The sequence below is a fragment of the Onychostruthus taczanowskii genome, unplaced genomic scaffold (genome assembly GCF_017590055.1).
Source record: "Onychostruthus taczanowskii isolate IOZ18803 unplaced genomic scaffold, ASM1759005v1 scaffold11, whole genome shotgun sequence".
In the NCBI taxonomy this organism is placed as follows: domain Eukaryota; kingdom Metazoa; phylum Chordata; class Aves; order Passeriformes; family Passeridae; genus Onychostruthus; species Onychostruthus taczanowskii.
This window is the reverse complement of record NW_024497629.1, coordinates 15,351,884-15,371,335: the sequence shown is the minus strand read 5'-3', so window position 1 is coordinate 15,371,335 and position 19,452 is coordinate 15,351,884.

The following is a 19,452-nucleotide window of genomic DNA, read 5'->3' as shown; positions in this document are numbered from 1 at the left end:
AGTACTCTCTCAGTCCTCTTCTTATAGTACCATCTTGAAGGAGGAAATGCTAGATACTGTACAGTCATATAGCAAGAGGTGGCACTGACAGAGCTTGCATTTAAAACAGACAACGTCAAAAAAATGCAGAAAGAGATATAACCCCCCCAGTTAGGTGAGTATGGCAAGGAACAAAATTCAGAGAAGGGCAACAAGAGAAAATATAAGTTACAGTACAGACAGGATGACTATATGGAAAAAGTGATTTCAATTTGGGAAAGACTTATCTGAGGACATATACTTGGATTCTGAGTAGCATGGCTAGATGTATGAGGCATAATTGCTTTCAAAAGGAAACAGTAATTTTTGAAAGAAAGACTCTGAAGCAATAGCGAATATAAAGACAATAAACATACCAGAATCAGCTGAGTTGTAAGGGACCCTCAAGGATCATTGAGTCCAACTCCTGGGCATTCACAGGACAGCCCCAAGGATCACACCCTGTGCCTCAGCGTTATTCAAATGCTTCTTGTACTCTGTCCGGATTGGTATTGCAACCACTTCCCTGGGAAGCCTGTTCCAGTGCCCAACCACCCTCTGGGTGAAGAACCTTTTTCTGATATCCAGCCTAAACCCTGACACATTGGAACAGGCTGCCCAGTTATGTGGTGGAGTCACAATCCCTGGAAATGTTCAAGAAATGACTGGACACAAACAGCCATAGCTTAGTGCAATGGTTTAGTTGATAGGGTGGTGTTTCGTCAAAGGTTGGATTCCATGATCCTGGAGGTCATTTCTAATCTTAATGATTCAATGATTCTATGAAAGAGAAGGCAGCTTGGAAACAAGTGTACAGTGTGCCTGCTAAGTCTCCACCAGATGTGCTTTTTGAGAATGAGATGTCTCTTTGCACTTATTTTCTTCTCTCTGAGGAGAGCAATTTGCTCCTTAGGATGACTCTTTTAGTACACTATCTCACCAGGTGCACCTGGAGAAGGAAACTGCATGCACATGACATTAACTATGGAATAATCTCTGGTGCTGGAGCTCTAAGTGGATGCTTTCCAGGAATCAGCATCCCTCAGCTTACCTCATATTTTGGTAGTAGCCCAAACAGCAAGAAACTTCTGTCATGTGTGCTTCATGTCAAGACTGCTCTGTGCATAGGAAGTGAAATCTGTCACAACCCATGCTTATGCTGTCTGTATGGTGCAGACTCTTATTTTTCCTACAGGGTAAAGGTTTCCTGGGTAGGAGATATATCAGCATCATTCCAAAAGGCAACCTTAGAGCAAGGTAATATGTACGCACTGAGGGGAATTCGTGACAAGGTAGCAAACCAAGCTACTTTATCCTTTGAGGTGTTGCTACCTTTTAGTTGTATAAGAATAATTATGCTTAGAAATATAGTACACAATATTTTTGTGTGTACATGACATAGAAATGTACACATTTATATAAAAATATACACATACATGTACATATTTATAAATAATATAGAATAACAATGTACACTTGATTAAAATCAGGACCAAGTGTGCCAGTATGGGTAAGAAGGAAGTAAACAAATCAACCAACCAAACATAAAAATCCACAAAAATAAAATGTTGTAAAAGGCAATGAGGTATAATGAGATTATTCAAAGGAACCATATTTCAGCAATATATTGCTTTCCCTAAATCAATCTCTACAGCAGGCAGTGATTATCAAATTAATACTGTTAACACTCCTTTCAAATTTGTGGATTTAATATTTTTTTAACTGAAGCCAAACCAATTAGTCTACCCTCCCTTTAAGATATCACTAGATGAGACAGTTTCATGGTACCAAAATACAGATGAAGCATGTGCTGCAGACATAAAAGTATTTTGCTCAGCTTTGTGAAAGGTAATGAGATGAATAGTGTATTTTGTGTTGTTTAGTGATACCTTTAATTTGGATTCTGAAAATAGAAACTTCATGAGTGATTTCCTTGCTGGGCACTTTTTCTTTTTTTTTTTTTTTGCTGTCATTGGAAGGGGTTCCTTCTGAATGCACTTTGGGCTAATGAACCAACATAACTTGTAGACACTAAGAGTTTAAAAGTGGCTGTAGGCAAATTCGCTTTTGTGTTTTTTCTTTTGCTTTTTTCCCTTTTGTTCTATTTTATACTTTTTTAAAGACTCAGCAATACTATAGACTAATAGTTATGGCAGTCAGCTAATGAGTTGAAACTTCAGTGAGATAGAAGGCACACACAATGGAAATGTGTGAAAAATTGAAATGACAAGGTTGTTAAGGTAACCCTATCTTGGTTGTGTATTTGTAAAGCTTATTATAATGCAGTGAAATAAAAACTTAATAAACATATTCAGCCATTATGAAGAAAAAAAAAAAAAGACATCTTTTTGAACTGCAAGATGCATGGATTTGCTGTTGCAATTGTATTGTAATGGAAATGAAGTGACAAACAGTACCCAACTGCCCCATACGGCTAGCCCACGCAAACACAGAACATTAAAAAGTAATTTTAAAAACTTCCCTTTTCACATTAACTTTTTTTAAACCAGCTGACTTGGTGATTTTGCAAATGAGAATTTAAATGAAAATGTTCTGTCCATTGAGAGCATGTGAGGAATATTAACAGGGCTTTGGAATTACTGCCATGATGTGCTTTCAGTGCAGTTTTAGGTTGTTTAAGTATATAGGTTCATGCTTACACATATTTGCAAAACTTAACACCAAGGAAACTGAATAGAATGAGTGATTCATTATCCTGTCATACCACGGTTTATTGAATTACTGTTGTCTGTGATTCACTGGTACTCATGTATACTTTCTTCTCTTGAAGTTAAACTCTTTCAATGAATATTGTGTCTTAGGGCAGCACTGACCCTGATCTTTACTGTGCTTAGTCCTTCTCTAGTTTTCTTAAACTTCCTGTCCCTAGAATTTCAGGAAAAGCAGACAAAAGTGGGTTATTGAAAAAACAACAAAAAAAAAACAAAAAAAAACCCAAACACAAAAAACCCCACAACAACAACAACAACAACAACAACAAAAAAAAAACCAAAACAAAACAAAAAAACAAAAAAAAAACAAAAAAAAAAAAAACCCCACAACCTTTCAAGCTTGTGTTAATTTGTGGTGGTTAATGAGAAGGTTGAGGTGGGGACACCAACTGTGATTAGTCTCAGACCACCAGTGATGAGTCTCAGACATAACAATATAAAATAAAGGTATAGATAATAGACTGCAAGAAAAGGAGATGAGTGTGTTCCTCTACATACTACCATCAGATTATTAGTTAAACTACAAAAAGAAGGCAAATAAGAATCTGCTGATTTGTTGTTGCATTTTAACCTAGAACAAACATTAAAAATATGGACATTACAATTGCTGTCAGGTGTTTCCTGAGGATGAGAGCTGAGAATGCCAGCTGCAGTAGCTGAAGAGAGATTCACTCCTGAAGAGAGATACTCTCTCCTGAATTGGGCATCTCATCTTGCAACTAAATCCAGCATATGATACTTGACAAGCATGACTAATTTTCCCCCATGGATTTCAGGTTGCAATGCTTTTTGAAATAGGACCAAAAATGTTGTTTATATGCTGGTAGAATAATCTTCATTTTTGGTAATGAGATAGGCTGCCAACTGAATATTATATGCAACACTGATAATTTTGATTATCTTCTTAGTGGAAGAACCTGGCGCATGAAGTAACCAAGCCCAAAATTCACAAGAAAATACTGAGACAATTAGATATGTCTTATCATTGGAAAATATCTAATCATTACACCACTGGTAGATTTGTGAGATGTCCACATGATATGTCTGTTTTACTCTTTTTGTGAATTTTATTTTTTTTTCCAGGGGAGAAGAAAAAAAAAAGTACTTAACTGATTGGTCTAGGCACAAGGTACAAGGTAGAACTCTTTACATGTGTCCTTAGTACCACTAGTATCTAAAGAAAAGTATTAATGAGAATCTGATCTTTCCTTGTCTTTTTGGCAAAAGATTAAAGACTGTTCTGAAGGTGAGAAAGAGTACTTCAAAAACAATTCAAAGATGAGTTCTATAATTTTAGATTTACAAAGAAGCAATTGTATTATTTAATTCAATAATGGAATTTTGAATTAAGATGCTTCATATATACCAATTCAGCCTCCTTAAGAGAAAAATGAAATTGACCTTTTTGAATAACAAATTGCCAATACGATATAGTTCCTGTCCCTCACTCTATGGCTTCTGAACAAAGCCATGAAGTTTTGTGGTTGACTTTTTAAAAATTATATGCTTTTAGTAAGCATCAAATGCAATTGTTTGTTTAAATACCCTACTTTTTATTCCCTTATTCCACACAATAGCTATACTGCACCATGCATATTCAATACAGAAAAGTTCTTTATCTGTTATCTGAAAAGTTCTTTTAATCATTGCTTAGAATAATAATGAGTCAATTTTTATAGAATATACATGAAAAACTTTGAATTCATCAAATGGAAGACGGTTAATGTAATTCACCTTTTCTTAAAAAAAACCTCTTGTGTTCTGCTGATGTCAGACAGATTCATAAGATTTCTGGTTGAGACTTTCATTTTCAGCCACAAACTTGGCTCCTTGAATATTGCATGCTGAGTTACCAAGGTGGTGAAGAACAGGTAATTCCTCTGATAGTAAATCTTGTGGTAAATTGCGCATCAGTCCTAAGAGAAGGTAGTGGGAATAATAGGCACCTGATCCATAATTTTCAAGAAAATTTTGAACTCTGGATCAGTGTAGGGAGGACTGAAGCATGTGTAACACCAATTCAACAAAATCCACATAAAACGTTATTCTTCTAAGACTGTTTTATTTTCTCTATGTTGGTTGCCGAAGGAGACTGAAAAAGAAGCTCAAATACAACAGTGTAGTCCTGTGACTTAAACAGCAGAGTGGGCATATGGCTGACTCATGGCTGGTGTCTCCTCACAGGCAGAAAAAGGGATGACTATTCTGCCTGTATTGATATACAGATGGGCTCACTTGTTACAAATTACATATATTTAACTTTTGAATAAGATTATCAAGTACCTAGATTAAGCAGAATAATATAAACATGAAATTAACATTTTCAACTTTTTATAAATCAAATTTCTTTCTCTGCGTGTTCACACATTCTGGACATTAGCAGTATGGGCTTGAAACAAGTTGAGTCAAATTTTCTAAATAATTCACTTTGTATTTTTCTTTTGAATTGTTTGACAAGTACATATGTCCATGATTCATTCAATTTATGCTGTTGGTCAAATAACTTGTGTTTGTATCCATCCATAATTCATTCAAAAAATTGTACAAAATATTTTAAATAAGTACTATGAATTATGTTAGCTGAAAAAATTATGGCAGATGTGATTGTTTATCAAAATCTTTCCCCTCTTCTCTGCTTCTGAATATCCAGTCCAATCATTTGTGAATATTTTTAGAATACGACTATGTAAATAATTCACCAAGTTTTCTCATTCCAGCTTTTATGGAAAATCCATTATTGTTCATTTTGCCTCTGTAGCAAGTGACCCAAAGTTCAATGATATCTCAGACTGTTCTTCCATTACTTCATCCGTATTTGGATCAGTGACTTAGCCCAAGCATGGAAAGGGCTTTGCATAGAGGCTGCTTCAAATCTAACCACTGCATATCTTATCCCATTATCCATTGCTAATTTACATGCCTATTTGAAATCAAAGTGGAGCATGTCAATTGAAATGCAGTATGCAACTAGATTAATTTAACCTTTGAATACATTTATAAAAAGAATGGTGAATTAACCAGCAATTATAGTATTTACTTTCAAAATACTAATAATCAGATAACCTGGGAATGCTTAACCTTTTTAAATTGCACATGTGAATGTAAGTAACTATGTAGCTAAATATATCCAAGGTGTACTGATGTTTTTTTTTTTAAAAATGAGATGGGTGACTTTCATAGGTGTTAGCATTTATGTTGATTTCTACAGAAGACTGAGGTGGGGGTAAGTTGAGTCTGACTATGCTATTATATTTCTGCAAGGTCTTGCAGAATTTTAACAGCATCATTTTTGTTATTATACAGTCAATATGAATTCAGTCTTCTATTTTCTGACTCTGTGGTTTTGATAGGTTTCACTTGTCAGGGTCATGCATTTTTGTTATGTTAATGAATGAAGAAAGCTCATACAATTTTAAAATACCTTACTGAAAAGCTTGAAAGACAAAAACTGGAAATACATCAAAATTTAGATTTAAAAAGGTTGGCTGCAAAGAAAAAATATTCAACTTAAATTACACATGCAAATTTATTTCACAACTTCAGTTAGTGCTCAAAGATAATGAAAAACAGAGTTTTACTTTGTATACAAACATTGTTGATATTCTTAGTAATATCAATTGCACTGTGATCAGGAAAATGAGGCTAATTGCTTCCAAATATTATTTTGAGGCACAAATTATGCCTTCTACCTGCACAGAGGACAAAATTAAAATACCAGAATGTAAAGTATTTGAGTACTGTTCTGTGTTTGTAATTATGCTGCACAGCCTTTTCTTTAAAAACAGCAGTTTAATAGCAGTTAAGCAGCCTGAACAAAACAACAAACAAAACAGTTTTATATTTTTAATAAATATTTAGTTCCCAATTCTTATACCTATGCACTTTCAGACCATTTATCCTAGGACCTGAATTAAGGCAATATAAACACTCTAGCATTTTAGTTCAAGTTAATGATGAGGGAATCAGGTTATCTTATTCTCTACTGACGTATTTTAGCTTCTTGCTCCTTTTACAGTCAATGCAGAGATTTTTAATGATCTAGGTTTCTAAAAAAGACCTGAATTAGAAGGATGGGTTTACATGAACATGTATTAGCATAATATGTCATGCATATAGCATGTCAGCATGTATTCACCTGCTGACAGTTAAAAATATGTCACATACTCATAAAGGATGTCAGTCCATTTTGTGCCAATTTTAAACAGCAAAGAAAGCAAATCTGAATACCTAAGATAGCAATTTTTCCCCAGGCATGTGCAGACACACCCACAGACATAGGGGTTCTACTTCAGCTGCTATAAGATTGAAATTCTCTATCCAGAGTCAGTGTTTCTTTAGTTTAGGAAACTGATGAAATAACAGAAACTCTTCTGCTGTCATTCTCATCCATTTTGTTGCATGTTCCTGTGATTGTACAATACATTCATGTCAGCAATTTTTATTTTTGACAGAAATCAGAAATCTGTGTGATTTAATTTTCTTTTATCATCATATTTATTTTGCAAGAGAATACATGGAGTAGGAAGTATGACAGAAGAAGAAAACATGTGAGCAAAAACCAAATAAATTTGCTCAGTAACAGATTTTAGCCATATTTCTGGTCTTGGATACAGAGAGGATGTGAAATTAAATGGTAAAATATAATTTTTTAATAATGTGTATATGTACATTTACACATATACAGAGCTGCATATAAGTTATAGCTGCTAATAAACATGAAAAACCTGTGTTATACATTTTTCATACATTTATATACTCTGACTTTTTTTTTTTTTTTTTTTTTTTTTTTTTTTTTTTTTTTTAAAAAAAAAAAAAAAACCCAGGAAAATCTGACTTGATTCATATATATAATTTCAGAAAGCCTTTTTAGCAGCCTTTTTCTAACTTCTGGCTTTGGTATCATGGTAAGGCAATTCCACTTTTCAGTTTTAGATACCTCAGGCTCTGTCATTTTTGCATCTTGCTGGTAAGGTTTGGGTGCAAATATCTCATGTGATTCTGATCTCCTGAGAGGATGTTTTGGTCTGTATTTGTTTTGAATACTGCAAGTTCAACTAATGTAAGTATATGCTGACTGTTTACTTGAGAATTAAGTTCATTTGGTTGCCACCAGTTTCTCTTTTGCTTGAAGTTGCACTAATATTAGTGTTTCTAATCTGTAGAAATAGTTGGATGCTATAGGGTGTTCTTGAGTCCAAAAGAGCTCTCAATACTTGCTTGAAGCAGAACTTTCAGGATTGATTCTAGTTTGACCTGACAAGATGTGACTTTTATGGTGCTTTGAACAGTGATTGAAAAGACAGCTTAGGATATGGACAGACCCTGCTATCTAATGTGGGCACTCACTGGAGAAAAGCAAGAACAAACATATTGGGGCATGCATGATTGATTCAAATTTAAATATTGACATTTATGCCTATTTCCATGCATAAATGCATGGAATTCTTGTTACATATTTTTCACTAGTATTGAAAAGTGATATAGTTTTGTTTGAGAATGTAAAAAAGGTTCTGTGCATCAATTGTATGTAGCCTAAGCACAACCAGATTTCACTCAGCCATTTGTTTTTGATAACTGATCTGTGTATTTTTCAGGTTATAGATGCTATTTACTCATGGTAAGCATTTTTTGCTAGACTGTGCATGCATTACATAGAAGAGATGTATGAATAACCTCTGCTTTTTATTGAACAGTGAAAATAATCTGCAAAAATGACAATAAATGTTTCTTTCAAAAACACTGCTGTCATTGAAAAATGCTTTAGGCAATGCACTTATCAAACCATACAGTATTGCACATATGTAAAGATTTTATAACATCTAGAATAGTGATTTTTTTTTCTTAGTAGCAAACTTACATTACAATCAAGGATTTAAGCAATAGAAATATTGAAAAGCAAGCAAATAATGAATACTAAAAATCAGAAAAATCAGCATTTGATTTGTGGTTGGTTTACTATGATAGAAGTATAATAAAAGTACAATAATGTGCGGCAAAATCTACAATATTATTTTTGAAGGACAAAAACTCAGTGTTCATTACTCTGAAAAGATCTCATAGTAGCATATATCTGAATATTGAATTAAAATCAGAAATTTTAATGGTTAAAACAGACTTTTATAAGCAATGACTTTACAATTAACATATTAATTTTATAAGATTCAATACTCCCTTGCTCATTTATTCAGTCCCAAGATTGAAGATTAGATATAACTTTGCTAGTATTTATGACAAAATTAAATGAACAATTAAATGAACAGCTCTTTATATTTCTTCTAATAATTACAATTGCAGAAAACCTTTACAATTTCTGAAGCATATTCTATTATTTGGAAACAATCAAAGATTGACAACATGGGGCTTAATTACTTCAGAAAAAGAAGAATGGAGAAGCAAAACAATACAAAAGGAAATTGCATGAACTTGACAGATTCAAGTGTAAATGGGAGACATTAAAAACAGATGCAATCCAGCTCACGAAAGATATATGTGATAAATATGACACAGAAATAAAAAAACAGCAGAAGAGGCTCCTTCTAACTGTCTGGTAGTGAGGGTGGTTCTGAAGCACTTTGGTTAGTAAAGGCAAGATCAGACCAGAGCACAAAAGCTCAAGAAATAATCAAGGACCAGCAGCTTAAAGGAGCCTTAGGAATACTTTGTCCCGTTTGAATGGTAGCTGCAGGGACATGATTCAGCTGGGGAGAAAGTGGAAAATATCATGAGGAATCAGATCAAAATTGAAAAACATTAAGTCAGACAGCAGTCCCAAAGTCATAGCTCCTTGGATCTCTCTTAAAGAAAATCAGAATTCAACCTTCCCTAATGTGTGCACTTGAGCAGTAAGTTTGTACTTCCTCTCTTTATTTCCAAACATTTTTCAGTTTATTATGACTTGCATAATACTATGTTACTGTTACATGCATGATATGACTGTAATATTTTGATGATATTTGCTGTATTTGAACAATGCTGTTCATCAAGTGCACACTGCTGCTCAGCATACACTTACTCACTATTACCCAAAACTACAAGTGATATTAGTCATTTTACTGAAGATTATATTTGGGCAAGAATATTTTTCTCCAAAACATTGTTTATCTCTTGCACTCACATACTGAATTATTACAATGCATTACCTGAAACTCATCCCACTAAAAATCACTATATGGTAACTAACCACTGCAATAATATGATCACTGTGTTATAACTCAGCTGTTAACTCTAGCACTTTACTGCAGAAAAAGCATGCCTTACTGCTGGAGATAATTTTTTTTTTTTTTTTTTTTGCTATTCCTGGTTTATTCAGTCTCTGTAAGTTGGAAAAACACTGCATTGTCTAAAAAATTGCACAAATATTAGTTTAATTAATGAGTTTATTGTTTGGCTTCATGATGTTCAGAGAGGCAGTAACCACATACATTCAGGTACTTGTCACTCAACAAGAATATAGAATATCTCTAACTAGACTTACACAATGGTATATCTGTGTTTGCTGTAATGCAATGGTAAGCAGAATTCTTTCTACTTGTTTTCTTTGTGAAGAGAAATAATTTTTAACTTTTCTTCTTGAGAAGTTTCTTCTTGAAAGAGATTTTCTTCTGTCTATGTATAATTCTTATTATGCTTTGCAACTATAGAAATTTTTTTCTATGTGCACATAGGTCAACATCATTGGTACCTTTACGAGCTACTCCATCTAATATTGTTGCAGCAAGAACTGGGACTTCTTTTTGTGACCAAGGTGACTGTAGAATAGTTGTGAGAACACTAAAAGTCTTTGGTAAGAACATGTATTGCATACAAGTATAGCTGAACATATTAACGTATAAGAAATATGATAATTTTATGATAAGGATTAATAAACTCTCTATAAATGTAAATTTTAGGCTTCTTTTCTATTACATTGTCAGTCAGTTCTACTATGTGCTCATTTGAAGTTAGAACATAATGAAATAACTTTAAAAACAATGTGTGCATCCAAAACTTTCAGCAATCACTTATACAGAAGTTATTTATATACAGAACTCCTCAATTTTATAATCTAGCCCTTTAATTCATTAGTAAAAAGTAAATTATTTCCATAAGAGTAAGTTAAATAGAAAAAAAGATGACAGTATTTAATTGGAAAAATAAGAAAACAATTTTAAGTATTCAATGTATGCCTTTATTTAAAAAAAAATTTAAAAACCACAACAAAAAACCTCTATGTATGCCACAGATTTTTTTTTTTTTATTATTGTCTTCCTTCTATGTATTTTTCAGTTGTTTTCTATTTGACCTGGGAATTGTTGCACTAATCAATCATTATGGCAGACATAAGCTGAATAAGATCTGAGAAATACTATACCATGGATATTAGGAGATCATTTTGTCCTTCAGTCAGCTCCGAGGCAATATTAGCACTCTTCCTGATAGATATTTTTGCTTAACCTTTTCTTAAAAAATTTTATGATAGACCTCCCTAGGCATTCTATTTCTATGCTTTATAGTCCTCACCATTTGAAATACCTCCTAATCTGATACCTTTTTCTGCAATTTTACAATTTCTTTCTTTTTTTTTTTTTTTTTTTTTTTTTTTTGGCAGCATTGTTCCTTAAATACTATCTTGCCCTCAGTCCTTTTTCCTTCAGGATAACCATTATGTTTTCTATGTCTTTCTTTTTATCAGAGTCTTACTTTTCTGGACTTTCAATGAAAATCAGGGATTGAGAGACCTTAGACATCTGATGACCTCATTTATAGCTACCATGAAAGGCAATACTTGTGCCTGATTGCAAACCTCCATAAGAGAGCTTAATAATGCCAGAAGAAAGCGCGACAACTAAGTTTTTTATTCATTTTGGTATGAGTGCCATTTGTTTCAATAGAACTGAACAGACATCATAATTACCCTAACTTTAGCTTGTGAACCCCTATAACCTCCTTGACTGTGTGGTTGACATATATCGGTGCAGTTAATTATTCCTCCTTACAGGGAGGAATCTAGCAGCTCTTATCAGATCACTTGCTATTTTATTTCTTTAATTTTGTAAGAGTCTTTTGCAGTCTGATCATGTTTTGCCTTGATTTTACAGCCCCTCCTAGTCTAGTTTCATCTGTCATACTGTCATCACAGAGGTAATTTGTGAAAGTATCATCATACCTTAATGAGTCATATAAGCTACCAGACAAAGAATTCTAGCAGTGATTGTAGCTGTAATAATTTTATTAGAAATTCAGTTAGCAGTGATGCATAGGCATGTCATATTTGCTGGATTCATCTCAACATCCTGCACTCTTATTCATACACAGAAATATAAACACTAAGGGCAGAGTGTGAAACAAGGATTTTGGTAAAAACAAAAATGCTACAAAAAAAACCCAAATCAAACCAGCCACATATTTTAGACATCAACACAATTAGTTCTCAGACTGACTAAAATTTTGATCTTGATCTAGCTGCACAGCACTTCTGCCAATGACTGAATAAACACCAAAGCAGCTTTATAAATTTGCTATTAGTCCCACTCTCATTTTGTAAGATTTCAATAGATTTTTGGATTGCATTAGACCTCACCAAAGCCACAACTGCATCTATATGAAAAACTTTTTTTTTTTTCTTCTTTTGTTTTGCTACCTTAGGTACTCAGTCGTGTCTGGCATGCTTTGATCACGTATGGCTCTTCTTGATGAGATCTCTTGTATCACCTGTCACTTTTGTTGATATTTCATAACCATGCTGAGCACACCCTCAGTAAGGAGCTTTCCTTCAGGAGAAGCATTTACCTAGCCCTGAGAGCAGCAGTCAAGACAAGGCAACTAGCAGCAATCTCTCAGCAGTCAGCCCAGCCCTGTATTCCTTTAACCTTCTGGGCACTGAAGAGTTTTTTTGGGAAAGTGAGAAGAATAAAATATTAGCTTTCTAGAGAGTATCTAATGCAATCTTAAAGAGTTAAAGACATCCAAGATATCAGCAGGGAGCTGGCAAGAAAACATGGGATGCTTGGTTTTTTTCTTGAGTGTGATTACATGCCAGGAGGAAAACTGTGGCACTAGGGCCCTCTGTTTAGGTCCTTGAATTCCACTGAGGCTCTGTGAGTATGGCAGTTTCTAGTCTTAGTCTGTTGAGGCAGGAGCTTACCATCAGTCACTTACAGTAATTAGTTCCCTGATTACAATGATTTAGTTCTTGTTGAAGAGAAATGCTAATAAATATTTATAATATCCAAAATATACACTATAATTCAAAATGCTAATAAATACTGACATTCATTAAAAAATAAACTAATTTATATCAACAGCAAATTTGAAATATGACTATTTTCTTTTTCTTGTATACATAATCTAACTGCATGTTGAAAAGTTCCTTATGTAAAAATCTGATGTATTTTATGTCTTAGATTGCATTCATCTTAGGTTGCATTTATCAGAGAAAACCCTTTGTCTGTGAAGCATGTTGTCTTCTATAAGTAATCTCTTTTCTTGGGTCTTTCAGGAAAGCCAAACCATTTTTATCTCTCTTATGTCCATCTTTATTTCACCAGTTCTTTGGACTTAAACATTTCTAATTTATTTGGGAAGCATTATTAGACACCGCAATTCAAAAATGTTATTTCTTTGGAGATAAACTTGATGATCATAGATCATTTTTTCTGTTAGATATGTTGATTCACATCTTGGTGTCTTAAAAAAGGAGTGACACTCCCTTATATGTTTTTAACTTTGTCTTCACTGTTCAATGTGACATATATTTAATATAAAACTTGATACTGTTCAAATACTTGCTATAGGCATTTAAAGGGATAATTATGTGTAGCTCATTACCAGCCTGTGACTGAGACCAGACATGATGAAAATTAGCATTTCTGACTTGATAAAAGCTTGAGAGTGATTTTGGCTGCTTTTAATATTTTTTTCCTATGCAACATACTAATTTTTTACTGAAATAATCTTGACTGAAATTTTTCACTTATGACATACCTAATGTTCCATACAAAGTTTCTGGAATGTTATTTAGAAACTGAAGAGAAATTTTTGATATTTGCCATCCATACCTGATAGCAAATCCATATGTTTATGCTGGTTGTAGATGACCAACTTCTGAAACATTTTCATGAATACACAAATGACATGAATTGCAGTTTCACAGTAAAAAAGTAATTCTGGATGCTCAGGGCTTTTTCAGATTTTCAAATAAGAACTTTTAAAAAATTAATTCATTTTTCCGGCTGTTTTTAGCTGTTCTTAGATATTTTCAGTCTATTAGCCACATACATTTATAATGACAGTAGAACAATATTTACTTGCATTACAAGGATTTTTTATTCTTGATGAAAGTTTCTAAGGATGTCTTTCTCCTAATGTATTGGATACTATCATATTTGATTTTAAATAGGTTAACTTGAAAGGTGTTGCTAGTGAATTTGGGTGTTGTTTCTTTGAGATTATATTTAATGCTGGGTTTTATTCTGCAGGATGGCTTGAAGCCATAGGTGAATTAGTACTTCTGCCAAAGAAGACTTTCTTTCAAAGGAGATTGTATATACCTGACTGTGAAAACCAGTACATTAAATATGGTCTTCAGTAAAATTTGCTTCAAAATGTCAGTAGGTAATGGAGGGTTTTGTTTAGTGGGTAGGCTTTTATGCAACCCCTTCACATTTTTCCAATCTCACCCTTTTACAAATCCCTTTTAAAACTCATTGAAAAATGAAATCCTAGTGTAAAATTAAACACCTCCATTAAGGTAATGAGATTAGGAGTTTGTTAAATCCACACATTTTTTGAAAGCCAGGTACAAAATTAACCACAAGAAAATACCATCACTTACACTGTGCACTGTTCCTCATTCTGATTAAATGTAATGTTAATGTTAACTGCCATGTAAAAGCTCTGTGACAGTTTCCTAAAATGTCCATTTAGTTGAAGTGTTTCTTCATATGTTTGTTTGCTCTTAATAGAAATCAAAACATTTATGGAGAACTGCTTCTTTGAAGCCAACATGTTCTTCCTACCAAGAAGATATAAAATGCTAATTAGCTCCTAAGCTGTTCTGAATGATTCCATTACACTTCTTCTATATCCGAGTTCTGGTTATACCTTGGATTTTCTTGATGTTTCCTTTTTTTTTTTTTTAACTATAAAATGGCAACACTGACATCCAGTGTCTAGTTAAATTAATTGCAATTGACTAATCCCTAAGGGTACTCCAGGTGCAAAACTTCCATTCCTTATATATTTTTTCATATGTTTAAAGATAACAGTGCATCCTACAAGTAATAAAAACAGCCTTCTAGGAGATAATTGTACAATTCAAAGACAAGGGAATGAATAAAAATATTGACAAATATCATCACAATGATAAAATAAGTTACTTCATATGATGTTACAAGGTTGAATTACTACCAAAAGGAATGCCAGTTCAAGTTTACAGGAAGAAGAATGTAATTTTTTTTCCTTCAGATTTTCTTTAATTGACAAGATATCTTCAGCTTAGTGAATTTAAGCTTTTAATTCCATTTTTTGAAACATTCACTTTTTTTCCCCTCAAATAGTGTTTAGGTATTTTAAAGCATTTACAGGATGTAGGGAATGCTAAAGAAGGCCTATAATAATATAAGAAAAATGACAAAACAAAATTATTTTAGCCGTCCTGGGAACTGTGTGCAAATCAACTTTGAATCCAAAAAAATTATTTCAATTAGAAGCAAAATTACTGGGGCTTGTGAAAACAAAGGAAAACCTTGTCATATGTTTACGCATCAAAGGAGTTCAGCTTATTTTCCATTTATTAGAAGAGTATTTTACTTAATAATTCAAAAAAAAAGTTTAGTTTACATCTCTCTAGTATTCCTTGCTACATCTGTCTAATATTTTACAAAAGGTTTCCTTTTTATTGAAGAAATAATAAATCATGAGACTAATTCTCTAGGTTTGGCGGGTCTATAATATTTCCAATATACAGCACAGTTATATTTTGGACTTTGTTTTAACTAATCAGGCTTTCAAAATTGAAGAGTATCAAAAGAAGACAAAGAAAAACATACAACAAAATATAATCTAGTCTCGTTTTTTAGGACTAAATGGATTAAATTTATTAAGAAAAAAGATTTAACTCAAATCTCTTATTCTGGCTCATTGGTGAAAGAGAGGGGATATACACCTTGGCCTTAGAATAATTGTGAACTTTTTTTCCTTAAAAATGCATGTAAATCAAATGTTTCCTTTTGGATTAAATAGGAATTTTCAATTCAGATCCTAAAAGAACAAATTTGACCTTGATTTTTTTCAAAAAATGATCCTGTGGTCCTTGTTGTTCATTGGAGTATTCATGATCGAGTGCATTGAAATGACTGTATAGTAGTGCCTAAGAGAATTTTGTACTCATTGAAACTAGTCTGTATAATGGCAGATTTTTTTCAGGGGATTTTTATGTTATTTCAGCTGCCAAGCATTTGCATTTATTAGCTGGGTTTTTTTAATATTCTAGTACATACAATGTTTGATTTATTCATCCAATTCCAGAAAAGTTTGAAAACGTCTCAAACTTACTCAAGAAGTATTTCTCTACATAAAAAATGAGATCCTGAACACTTTAAAAGTTTCAGACAGAAACTTGGTAACAAAACCACATTATTAACTAGATAAAAGTAGCACAATTTAAAGATAGTATGTTTATGCATGAAAGAAGGCCTAGAATTGTTAGGAACTTTGTTGTGGTTTAACCCTCCAGCAAGCAACCACAGTCAGAGACAAAGCACCCAACAAGAGCTCCCTTACTTCCCCACCAGCAGGATCAAGAAGAGAATTGGAAGAGTAAAAGGGAGAAAACCCATGTGTTGAGACAGAGTCAATTTAAAAGGTAAGGCAAAAGCCATGTACACAAGCAGAGAAAAACAAGGAATTGATTCACTGCTTCCCATGTCAGGCAGGTGTTCAGCCAGCTCCAGGAGAGCAGGGCCCTGTCACACATAATGATGACTTGGGAAGCCGAACACCACCACTCCAAATATTCCCCTCTTCCTCCTTCTTCCCCCGGTTTTATATGCTCAGTATGATGTAATGCGGAATGGGATATCCCTTCAGTCTGTTTGGGTCAGCTGTCCTAGCTGTGTCTCTTCCCAGCTTCACATGCGCTCCCAGCTTCTTGGCCAGTGTGTCAAAATAAGGAACAGAATTTGTTTGGATGCTATGCAAGCCCGGATCAGCAATAACAAAAATATCTCTATATTATCAATACTGTTTTCAACACATCCAAAGCACAGCCCATATGATCTAGTCTGAAGAAATGAGCCTTATACCAGCCAGAACTAGCACAAGCTTTTTGCTCACTTATTAGCTTGCAGTTCCTAAAATATGTCTGCTTATGCTTGCTTATGTTATATCCTAAGTATTTTGACAAATGCTTCTAATAAATTATTAAAGAATAATTGTAGGTCATTCCAGTTAATATCTGGCTTGTTGGCACAATCAAAATTTTCTGAAGGGGAAAAAAAGCTAAAAATATTGCCCACAATTTATATTCACGACTTGAGATCAAAGTTTTTTCACTACAATTATCAAGAGGACAATTAGACACAGCTAGTGTCAGTTAATGCATCTAAATACAAAGATTAGATCCTCAAATGCTTTTTATCAACTTCTGAATAACTACAGAGGAATCTTTGTGTTTAGAGACACATAAAGCCTTATGCTGGTTTTATCAAAAATAGATGCTTAAGGAGTCAAGAACTTGCTAAAAAAATGTCAAGTTACCAGAAATAGTCTTTGTGAAAAGACAGAAAAGTCACCTGTGATCACAGTGTCTTACCTGATATTCTGTTTAGAATGAACAGGAGTTGTTATTCTTTGTCTACCATACCGCTTGGGTATCAAAGGGGCTGCTGAAGTGAGGAGGAAATTGCTCAGTAAGCTAAACTGTTCTTTAACAGTACAGACATCATTTCCCAACAATTCCCTGTGTGGATACTGTATGGACACCTCAGCATGAAATGTTTGACTCTGAAAATGCAGAGAATTGCTTCACACATAGGACACACTGAGTGCCTTTATAAAAAGTTAATTTCTTACAGTACAATGTAAATGGATAACCCCTAATGCTCTGGGCATGAATTTCCTCAAATAAGCTAGTTAACATACTACACTTTATTTCTGACATCTAGGGGAAGTGAGGAAATGGTTTTAGAATTGGCCAGTACTTTTCATTTCATTTTAAAAATCAATTTTGACATTCTGTAATCTAAGTTTCAGAGACAGTTAGGTACTTCAAGACAAGAATTGCGAAATATGTTGGTGCCACTGCGAATATGTTCATTGCAAGGTGAGAAACGCAGAAGGTTAGATGTCAAAGACATCATTATCTCTAACCATTAATTCACAATGTAAATGAACATGGAATACCCAATGCAGCTCTGGAATTCCAGTTCAAGAGACACATGGCAGAAACTGAAAACAAAGAGACTTCACAGGTGATCAAAGACATAGCTTCATTTTCATGAGAATATAATCAGGACCACTAATCTGGAAAAGAGACAAGTACAGTGTAGCAAGGGATGTGACAGAAGTTTTTAATATCCTCATATTGCAGTCAACAGAAAACAGCTGTCTCCATTAAGTAAAAGAACAGGATGTATCAAATAAAATCAACAGACTGCATATTCAAAACAAAGAGAAAAAGAAACTTCTTCACACAATGCATAGTAGAAAAATAACATCTCCTAGTGTTATCTAGATTTAGCAGACTCTTTTGGACACTGATAAATGATACTGAAGGTGTTTTGTTTAGAATCATGTAAGAGTTTATGTTGGAAGGGACCTTTGAAGCTGATCTAGTTCCAGCCCTTCTGCCATAGACAGGGATATCTTTCACTAGATAAGGTTGCCCAAAACCCCATCCAACCTGACCTTCAACACTTCTGTCATGGTTTAACCCTAGTCAGCAACTAACTACCATGCACTCCTCCATTGTGCTGGAAGGAGGAGGAAAATCAGAAAGAATATTTTAAACTCATGGGTTCAGATAAGAGCAGTTTTATAATTGATATAAAATGTGATAGTAATACTATGAATGATAAAAATACAAATTTTACTACTGCTACTGATGGTGGGGAGGGGGTGGGGGTTAAGGAGTGGGGAGAGAGACAGAGAGAGAATGAGAAAGAAAACCCAGGAGAAACAAGTGACATACAATACAACTTCTCCTCCCACACTGACTGATGCCCAGCTCATCCCTAAGCTGTGCCCAGGTCCTTCCAGCCAACTGCCCCCAGTTTATGATGAGTATGAGCTTCCAAGGAATGGAAAATCAGCTGTCCTGGCCATGCTTCCTCCCAGCTTCTTGTACACCTGTTTTATGGCAGAGCATGGGACATTGAAAAGTCCTGATATAGAATAAACACTACTAATAACAACTAAAACATATCTGTGGTATCAACGCTAGAACCATACTAAATGCAAACCTCAGCACTTTACCAGCTACTGAGAAGATGATTAACTTCCACTCTGAATTATATTATGCATCTGTGATCTAACTTTAGCCCTCTGAAATTCAGGTGTGTTTTCTATACTGTTTATTTGATACTAGATCAACAGAGACAGACACCACCTTACACAAAATATTTCCTCTTATCTATTTAAGGCTTCATTTTTAGGATGGAATGGATTGCCCTAATAGAGATATTTTTCCCATGTCTATATGTGAGTAGCTTTTCTGGACCCTTTT